At 48.0% G+C, this 10,000-nt stretch overlaps 1 protein-coding gene across 4 annotated transcripts in view; it reads right to left on the bottom strand.

The window, feature by feature from the left end:
- LOC135111987 (3',5'-cyclic-AMP phosphodiesterase-like) overlaps positions 1 to 10,000 on the bottom strand; it is a 148,302-nt gene that overhangs the window by 37,680 nt on the left and 100,622 nt on the right. The window lies entirely within an intron of this gene.

Here is a 10,000-nt window from a genome sequence, read left to right as displayed (position 1 = left end):
CTTCACTTACACAAGGAAGAAAGCAACAACGTTTCGTCAGGATGCAGGACTAAAGCATACAGAAACATGTGGTGTAATGGATCAGAAATAAAAAGTGGGGTACTTAAGAATGTAAACCCTTGAACGAGATTTCTTCAACCAGGAAAAAGATGGAGATATGTCTATGGCAAATGTCTCATATACCGAAATCAATGGAAGAAACGATCCTCTGCAGTTTAATGAACTAATTTGATCCATACAAGGAAAAAAACGCACGTGATTCAAGATGACGAAAGAACTGACGCTTCACTGAGTAGTAAGCTGAAAAAAGTGGAGGAAGAGAGAGTTAGGTTCGAAGGTAAAGAACAAACTATTGCTTCCGGTTCCCCTTTACAAAAACAAGGAAAAGATGGACATGATTCATTATGACGAAAGAGCGAACACCTCACAAAGTACACAGCAGAAAGTGGAATAAGGGAGAGAAAATGACAATTGGAAAGTAAAAGCCATAACATTACATACATTTCTTCCGGTTTCATTCATAAAACAATGACAAGATGGAGATGATTCACTATAAGGAAAGAACTTAACACCTTACAAACAAGACAGGTGGGAGAGAGAATGACAGGTAAGGGACGATCTGGTAACTGTACAGTCCTCCTAGTTTCATTTCCACACATTAGTAAAACACGGGCAGTCTTTGAGTTGTGGCGGCAAGAGTTCACGCCACGCTTAGGAACAAACGAACAGACCCAGTACAGAACCAGGAAGAAAGGAACTGTCTCGCAATACGCAGCTGGATCACGGAACACCTCTCTCTCTCTCTCTCTCTCTCTCTCTCTCTCTCTCTCTCTCTCTCTCTCTCACGCGAATCCCCTTTGCCTGCTCAAACTACTACTACCACTTCTACTACTACTACTACTACTACTACTACTACTACTACTACTACTACTACTACTACTACTACTACTATTACTACTACTACCACCACCACCACCACTATCACCACCACCACTCCTAAACAGCTGACAATGAAACGCATTTGCCTGTCAACGAAGGACACTCGCACCTGCACAAAGGGAAGCCCACACCTGAACACTTTAGATCAAGGTAAAAAAGACACATTTATACCTGAGCACAGCAATTATTCCGCTTTGAAAATATAAGAAGGGATTACGGAGGCAGTACATTTATACCTGAACGAAAGAGAAGAAAAAACTTAAACTTGGAATGAAAAATAACACCAATACAAGTAAAAACCCATAATCCTTTAAGAACACTTTAATTCAACACTGCAGCTGAACTTTGATCTAAAATTGGTAGAAATCCTTAAAAAGACAACAAAATATTCCCTGAAACAACCTTAAGAAACTAAAAATCAACACAAATTTTTCCAGAATCTTTTAAGAGCACTTTAATTCTACACAGAACCTAAAATCTGACCTAAAATTGACAGGAACTCTTGAAAAGACAACAAAACATTCCTTTAAACCTGAGAAAAGGCCTTACAAAATAAAATATCAAAATAACTATCACTCAAAATATGTAAGAGCACTCTAATTCAACACAGAACCTAAAATATGACAAAGTTAACAGGAACCCTTAAAAAAATCCTTTAAACAAAAACAAAAAATAGTAATAATAGATAAAAATAAATAAAATAATAATAATAATAATAATAATAAAAACATTAACACAAATATAACCAAAAATCCTTTAAGAACATTTAAATTCAACACGACACCAAAAATCGTACCTAAAATTGATAGAAATCCTCGAAACTCCTTTAAACCTGAAAAAAAACCTTACACAACAAAATACCGGCAAATCTACAACCCCAAACCTTTACTTCAACACAGGACCTAAGACCTGACCTCAAACTGCCACGAATCTCCAAAGACTGCCACGATGAGCGATGCAGTTTGTAGAGTCGTTCGTGGCAAGGAAATTTGGCGTAACTTCTTGAGGCTTATCGTAAACGTAACAAGATCTTAGCGTTACATATTCCGCTGACGTCAGGAGAGAGGGAGAGAGAGAGAGAGAGAGAGAGAGAGAGAGAGAGAGAGAGAGAGAGAGAGAGAGAGAGAGAGAGAGAGAGAGAGAGAGAGAGAGAGAGAGGTTACACAAGGTCTCGCATCCTGTATACATTTTTTTTTTTTTTTTTGTGTGTGTGTGTGTGTGTGTGTGTGTGTGTGTGTGTGTGTGTGTGTGTGTGTGTGTGTGTGTGTGTGTGTGTGTGTGTGTGTGTGTGTGTGTGTCCATGATTCTCACAAGTATTGGTTCTTTAATTAGCTTTGTTATTACCTGACACAAACATGATAGGGAGGTAAAATTCTCTCTCTCTCTCTCTCTCTCTCTCTCTCTCTCTCTCTCTCTCTCTCTCTCTCTCTCTCTCTCTCTCTCTCTCTCTCTCTCTTACCTTCCACCTTCCCTCCATCTCTCATCTCTCTACTTCTCCAAGTAGCATCACCATCCTTTCCTCTCCTTCTCCTCCTCCTCCTTTCACTTTTTCATCTTCTCCCCTTCCTTCTCAACCTTCGTCTTCCTTCTTCCAAGCCTCCTCTCTCTCTCTTCCTCTCATCAAATCGTTTTCCTTATCTCCAAACATTCTTTCCTTTCCTTTCCTTCCTTCTTTCCTTCTTTCTTTCCTTCCCTTCCTTCCTTTTCTTTCCTCCTTTATGAAACAAAGAGATTCCACGTTCCTCTCTGCTAATAAGGACGATGCTTTCTGATATCACCGAGGCATTAAGAAATCAATCACGTCTTTGTATATTATTTCACCCATTTCGCTCAGACACTTGAATCATCACTCACTTTTGCGAATCACACAGCTTTCCTCAAAATTTTTTCCGTCACTTTTAAGCTCTAAGGTCGTGGAATCCAAGCTTAACAATCCAGTCATGAGGTCAGAGGGCGGTAAGGTCAAGCTTGAGAATCAGGTCAGCTGGGAAAAGGTCATGGATGTAGTGACGTCAACAGGACAGGTCAAATTTAGGGGCGATGAGGTCAAAGAAGGGCGGGGATATAAAGCTGACAGCTGGAGGAGGTGAGAGAGGGCTGAGGTGGAGGTCAGAGAGATGAAAGCAAGCTGGGTCAAGAGGGGTCAAGGGGAGAGTGCAGGTCAGGTCATGTGAGGAAAGGTCAAGATAATGAAGGATGAAATGTAATTCTCTCTCTCTCTCTCTCTCTCTCTCTCTCTCTCTCTCTCTCTCTCTCTCTCTCTCTCTCTCTCTCTCTCTCTCTCTATCTCATTTTCCCTTCCTGTTAAATAGTGTTGTTTTCCTTTTTGTTTGTTTGTTTGTTTGTTTGTTTTACAAAAATTTTCTTATAATCCTAATTTTCCTTATTATCTTCTTTTTAACATGTTTCTCCATGCCATCATTCTCTCTTCAGGTTCTTTAAAATTTTTTCCTTTTACTCCTTTTCTCCATCCTTTCTTCCTTCTTTCTGTACTTCTCTTTCGACTTATCCTCCTCCATTCTTTCTGGCTCTCCCTTTCTTTCCCTCTCATTCATTTCTTTCTCCTTTTTTATTTTTAATTCTTTCCATCCTTCCTTCCTTCTAAAGCGTAATTCCCTTTCATCCTGAATCTCTCTCTCTCTCTCTCTCTCTCTCTCTCTCTCTCTCTCTCTCTCTCTCTCTCTCTCTCTCTCTCTCTCTCTCTCTCTCATTTCTTAATTCTCCTACTTTTCCCTTTTTTCCAATCCTTCCTTTTTCTATACCGTAATTCCCTTTCATCCTGACTCTCTCTCTCTCTCTCTCTCTCTCTCTCTCTCTCTCTCTCTCTCTCTCTCTCTCTCTCTCTCTCTCTCTCATTCATTTCTTAATTCTACTATTTTTTCCTTTTTTCAGTCCTAAACCGTAATTCCCTTTCATCCTCTCTCTCTCTCTCTCTCTCTCTCTCTCTCTCTCTCTCTCTCTCTCTCTCTCTCTCTCTCTCTCTCGACTTTCTCCATCAGCCAGCATTCCTCTCCTCGATCAAAAAGGCAAACACCAACCAGGCTCAGGTTCCCGGCGCCTACCCCACAGACCCGGCTTGAAATGGTACCCTATTTTTCGGCGCCAGTCATATACCGCAGCTCGCCACACACACACACACACACACACACACACACACACACACACACACACACACACACACACACAGGCTTAAAAAAAAAAAAAAATCTACATTCTACAGCCACTCCAAGACGGGCCAAAGAGATGTTCGTTTCTCTCTCTCTCTCTCTCTCTCTCTCTCTCTCTCTCTCTCTCTCTCTCTCTCTCTCTCTCTCTCTCTCTCTCCCTTCTTCAGTAGCGAGGCTCAGTTCAGAATCTTTACTTACAGCGGTACACGGCGCGGCCCTCTCTCTCTCTCTCTCTCTCTCTCTCTCTCTCTCTCTCTCTCTCTCTCTCTCTCATCAACAATAACACCTAAACACACTAAATGAATGATCCTCACTGCCACAAAAGTCCAGCACGAGTCGCCGCCTGACAGTCACGAAGTGAATAAAAAAAGAGGAAAAACCGAAGGAAAAACGAAAAAAATCTACAACTTTCATTTTCCTTTTTACTCCACGCTGGCAACCGTGCCCGACCGACGCCCCTCCCTGTGACGCCACGCTGACGTCAGAAGCTCCACGGAACGGCTGCAGCAGTACTGGAAAAACACGGCAAGAGGAGGAGGGGCAGGAAGAGGAGCAGGAGGAGGAGGAGGAGGAGGAGGAGGAGGAAGGGCAGGAAGAGGAGCAGAAGGAGGAGGAGAAGGAAATATAAGTGAAGACGAGACGAGGAAGCCTTGATACAAAACGTCTTCAGAGGATGATAAATAAAAACAACAAGAATAACAACAGGGCCACCGCCACCACCATCACCACCACCACTACCAATAATAATAATAATAATAATAATAATAATAATAATAATACGCAAGAGCAGAACTTACACGAAATAAATAAAGTCTAGTTGCGGTTTTTAGTTTCCTTTAAAAGCTGTTAATGTATCTCTCTCTCTCTCTCTCTCTCTCTCTCTCTCTCTCTCTCTCTCTCTCTCTCTCTCTCTGACGACAGATTGAATTAGGCAAGGGACGGGAGATTGAGGATAACAACAACACAAAAACCACCACCACCACCACCACCACCACCACGACCACCACCACCACTACTACTACCACCACCCGCGCAACAACAAACGAACGACTACAGAACAACGACAGCACACAGACGAACCTCCTCCCGCCTTTGATAGTAAGACTCGCTTCCTTAGAGAGAGAGAGAGAGAGAGAGAGAGAGAGAGAGAGAGAGAGAGAGAGAGAGAACACCATAATCGGAATATATCTTTAGTGTAAAATGAAAGACTTAACACAAGAGAGAGAGAGAGAGAGAGAGAGAGAGAGAGAGAGAGAGAGAGAGAGAGAGAGAGAGAGAGAGAGAGAGAGAGAGAGAGAGAGAGAGAGAGAGAGAGAGAGAGAGAGAGAGAGAGAGAGAGGATAGATGGAAAAGAGAGAAAAAACTGAAAGGAAAAAGTGAAATAAAGAGAAAGAGGAAAATAAAAAAAGGAGAGACCGAGAGAAAAGCAACATAATCAGAATACATCTTTAGCGTGAAATGAAAGAATTAACACGAGAGAGAAAGAGGAATCAGAGGTGGAAAAAGATGAAAAAAGGAGGAGGAAGCAGGAAAGGGAAAGAAGGAAGAGGAGGAGAAGAGGAGAAGAGGAAAGAGAGAGAGAGAGAAAGCGAAACAGAGACGTAATGTAAAGGAGAGAAAGAAGAAAGAGCAAGAGGAAAGAGAAAGAGGCGAAGAGGAAAGGGAAAGGAGAAAATGAGAGATGGAGAAGATAAGAAAGGACGCGGCGGCAGGAAGGAATAAGAGGAAAGAGAGAGAGAAAGAAAAAAAAACAAAAAAAAACATAGAGGAGAAGGAAGGGGAAGGGAGAGAATAACTGCAGTGAAACGGGCGAAGTGTGACCAGCATTGTGTCATTTTCGGGGACATGCAGGACCTCCTTGTGACGTCGCGGTGACGCAATGCTGACGTCAGCCTCGCCGGGATAGACCATTGTACCCTCTCGCGGCTCCCTCGCTTCGGCTAATTGCGGGGAAATAGTCATCATCAGCCGCCCTCCTTCCCACACTGATAGGGACAGGAGGGAAGTTGGTTTTCGAGGAGGAGGAGGAGGAGGAGGAGGAGGAGGAGGAGGAGGAGGAGGAGGAGGAGGAGGTGGAAAAAAGTCATCATCAGCTGTTCTCTTTCCCGGACTGATATGAGAAGGGGCCTTGGATTTGAAGAGGCAGGAGGAGGAGGAGGAGGAGGAGGAGGAGGAGGAGGAGGAGGAGGAGGGTGGGGAAGGGGAGGAAGGGAAGGAGAAAGAGAATAAAGAAGGAAAAGAGGAAGACGAGAAGAAGAAGAAAGATAAGAGAAAGAAAACTGTATTTATAAAAGAGAAGGGAGAAGAGGGGAAAGAAGAGGAAGAGGAAGAGGAAGAGATGTACGTGTGTGCTTGAAGATGTTAGTAGTACATTTAAAGCAACTCATTTTTTTTTCACAAGAAACACTTAAGGAAGAGAAAGGAGGAAGGGAGGAAGGAAGGGAAGAAGAAAGGGAGGGGAAAGAAAGGAAGGGAGGAAGGAAGGAAGGAATGGAGGAAGTACTGGGAGGTGATAACAACAAACAGAACACCGTAAATTTTGGTTCATTCACATACTGGAGCACATTTGGGTCACACCGGTCCGTACGTAGGGTGGTTCACTGGGTCACATCTTAGTTGCGGGCTCCTGTCCCAGTTTACAGAGGAACACAAAAGGAAGAGTAAACAGCAACAGACCAGTTACTCTTGTGGCTTATTTTGGTCAAGAAAGAGAGAAATAGAAGATGAAAGACTGCCAGTTCCAGCATCCATCGATCTTCCCGTATTGCTGGGCAGGATAGGATACTTGAGGGGGATCTCTCTCTCTCTCTCTCTCTCTCTCTCTCTCTCTCTCTCTCTCTCTCTCTCTCTCTCTCTCTCTCTCTCTCTCTCTGAGGAAAACTGTCACATTCACATTTGCGATACATTTCCCAGTGTTTGGTCAGTGTGCCATCCATGCACCCCTCCCCCTCCTGGCCCACAGCGCCCCGCCGCCGCCCCGCCATCATTGGCTTCGTCAGTCCCTCAGGAGCCTCGCCTTGTATCACCTTTCGCGTCGCTGCCGCCGCCTTTCTCTTCTTCCGTGATCGTCAGACTTATTGTTAGCGGCGCACTTCATTACGTTTGGTCGAGACGGCCTGACGTGTGTGTGTGTGTGTGTGTGTGTGTGTGTGTGTGTGTGTGTGTGTGTGTGTGTGTGTGTGTGTGTGTGTGTAAGTGCGTGTGTGACTAATGGGAGTTTCATGACTGAACGCGTGTCACGGCAAAACGAGCAGCCTGCGGGACAAACTGTTCCCCTGAGAAGGCGAGGGAGGTGTGTGTGTGTGTGTGTGTGTGTGTGTGTGTGTGTGTGTGTGTGTGTGTGTGTGTGTGTGTGTGTGTGTGGCGCGGGGCGAAGCTCCCCAGGTCAAGGCCACGCCGTCCTCGCCCTCGTCGGGTGGGGAGACCAGAACCCGAGCAGCAGGGCGCCGCCAGCCCAGGGCCTTCGGGAGGCTGTACTCACCTTGCAGGGCTTGAAGATGCCCATTATCACAGACATGTCGATGAGGCGCCGTATTCGGCCACGGCCGCCTTTCTGGGAGCGGTAGTCGTGCTTGGAGCGGCCCTTGGGGAAGCAGCCCGACTCGGCCCCGTCGGGCGGCCGGTCTGACTCCCAGGAGGAGGCTCGTGAGAGGCGGCCGCCGCATGGGCACGTCGAGGCGAAGCGCGGGTCCGGCACGCCGTAGGGCAGCTCGTGAGGCACGCTGCTGTGGGGGTAGCACACGGCCCGCCCGTCCCAGGGAGGGTGGTGGTGGTGGTGATGGGCGTGGTGGTGGCCGTGGTAGTGGTGGTGGTGGCGGTGTGGAGACTCGCAGTGGAGCGCCCCGGGAGACACCAGGTCAGGGTGAAAATTGGCGGCCTCGTGCACTGGGCTGACCTCCCTCGAGGGCGGGCGGGAGGATGGGCGGGAGGGCGGGCGGGAAGAGCCACCGGAAGGCCCCCTGGAGGTAGTCCTGGAGGGGGCCGGGAGGGTCCTGGGCCGCCCGTCGCCCCCTCCGCCAGGCCTCGCGACCCTCCGCCGCCGCCGCCGCCTCCGCCTCCGCCGCCGCCGCCGCCGCCGCCGCCGCCTCCGCCGCTGCCCTTCTCCCGGTGCTTACTCTTCAGCAGCAGCTGCATCCTCCATTCGACGACGGTGAGGGCTTCCAGGCCGGTGGTGCGGGGGTCGGCGAAACAGAGCAGAGGGGGGCGCCGCTACGCCGCCATCACGCCCGCGGGCGGCACACAAGTGACGGACGAGTGTCCTGATCGACGCTGCTGCCCGAGGCGCACCTTACTTCACACGCGCCGCGGCCCACCGTGGCTCACCGAGGGGCGGCGCCCTGCCGGCATGCCCGAGGGTCCACTGGGGGAGGGACAGGGGCGGTGCGGGGCCTGACCGTCTATCGTGGCCGAGGTCCGCAATCACTGGGACGCCCGTGACGCTTTGGTGACAGGGAGGGAGGATGGCGAGAGGTGAGAATGGAGAGGTGATGGGCGGCGGGCTGAGGGAGGTGGACGGTGGGCGGTGGGCGGCGTGAGAGCGACAGAGTGTGGCCAGCAGGGAAGCTACGGCGGGACTAAAGGCAACCTCGCTGAACTACCCGGCAGCAGCAGGAAGGTGGAGGAAGAGGAGGAGGAGGAGGAGGAGGAGGAGGAGGAGGAGGAGGAGGAGGAGGAGGAGGAGGAGGAGGAGGAGGAGGAGGGGTGGAAGAGGAGGGACGACGTACATCGATCCGCGCACCACCCACCGCTCGCCTGCCCCTCCCCCCTTCTCCTCCACTCTCCCATCATCATCTGGCAAGCTCATCCTCCTCCCTCAGCATCGGATCTTCCCTCCTCGTCAGGCGCACCTTGCCTCTCCCCGCTCAGCCTGGCGCCCACTGGCTAATTAGTCACCTCTCGCCCCGCGCCTCCCGCGTCCACCTTCCTTGTCATCACCATCGTCATCACTAATAATTATTGTCCTCACACCTCTCCTTCTCCTCCTCCTCCTCCTCCTCCTCCTCCTCCTCCCAGCACGACATCACCATCTCTCTTCTTCCTCATGGTAAAAAATTTTCCTTTTTTTTATTTTTATTTTTTTCTACAATCTCTTTTATTGTCTGCGTCATGTGCGTGTGCGTGTGTACGCAATAATACGCACAGAAAAATATTTACATATTTTGTGGTCTTTTTAGAGTTTTGTGGTAAATACTGTGCAATATTGATAATGGGACGAAGGGAGAGGGATAGAGAGAGAGAGAGAGAGAGAGAGAGAGAGAGAGAGAGAGAGAGAGAGAGAGAGAGAGAGAGAGAGAGAGAGAGAGAGAGAGTGACCTTTCGCTATACACCCACACTATCATCACATCCATTACGCAGCTTGTCGGAAACAGGACTTAGCAACACACACACACACACACGCACGCACAAACAAACACACACACACACACACACACACACACACACACACACACACACACACACACACACACACACACACACACACTCCACTGCACACTGCCCAGCATTTCTCACACACATGTGGTCGCATCGTTGCAATAAAATCGTAAGGTCAGATCTTCTTCCTTCTTCTCCTCCTCTTCTTCCTCCTCCTCCTCCTCCTTTTCCACTTCTACTCCTCTTTCGCGTCTTCTAATATCGTTAATTACCTCCATAGAGCGAGAGCGAGAACGAGAGAGAGAGAGAGAGAGAGAGAGAGAGAGAGAGAGAGAGAGAGAGAGAGAGAGAGAGAGAGAGAGAGAGAGAGATTATGCTTGTACTCAACGGTAAAACCAAACATGAATGGAACATGGATGAGTGAGTGAGTGAATGAATGAATGAATGAATGAATGAATGAATGAATGAATGAACGAACGGACGAATGAATTAATTAATGGAGGAATAAATGAATGGGTGAG

Source organism: Scylla paramamosain, chromosome 23 (genome assembly GCF_035594125.1).
Source record: "Scylla paramamosain isolate STU-SP2022 chromosome 23, ASM3559412v1, whole genome shotgun sequence".
Taxonomy (NCBI): Eukaryota; Metazoa; Arthropoda; class Malacostraca; order Decapoda; family Portunidae; genus Scylla; species Scylla paramamosain.
The sequence above is the reverse complement of the archived record's forward strand: the minus strand, read 5'-3'. Positions and strand labels throughout refer to the sequence as shown.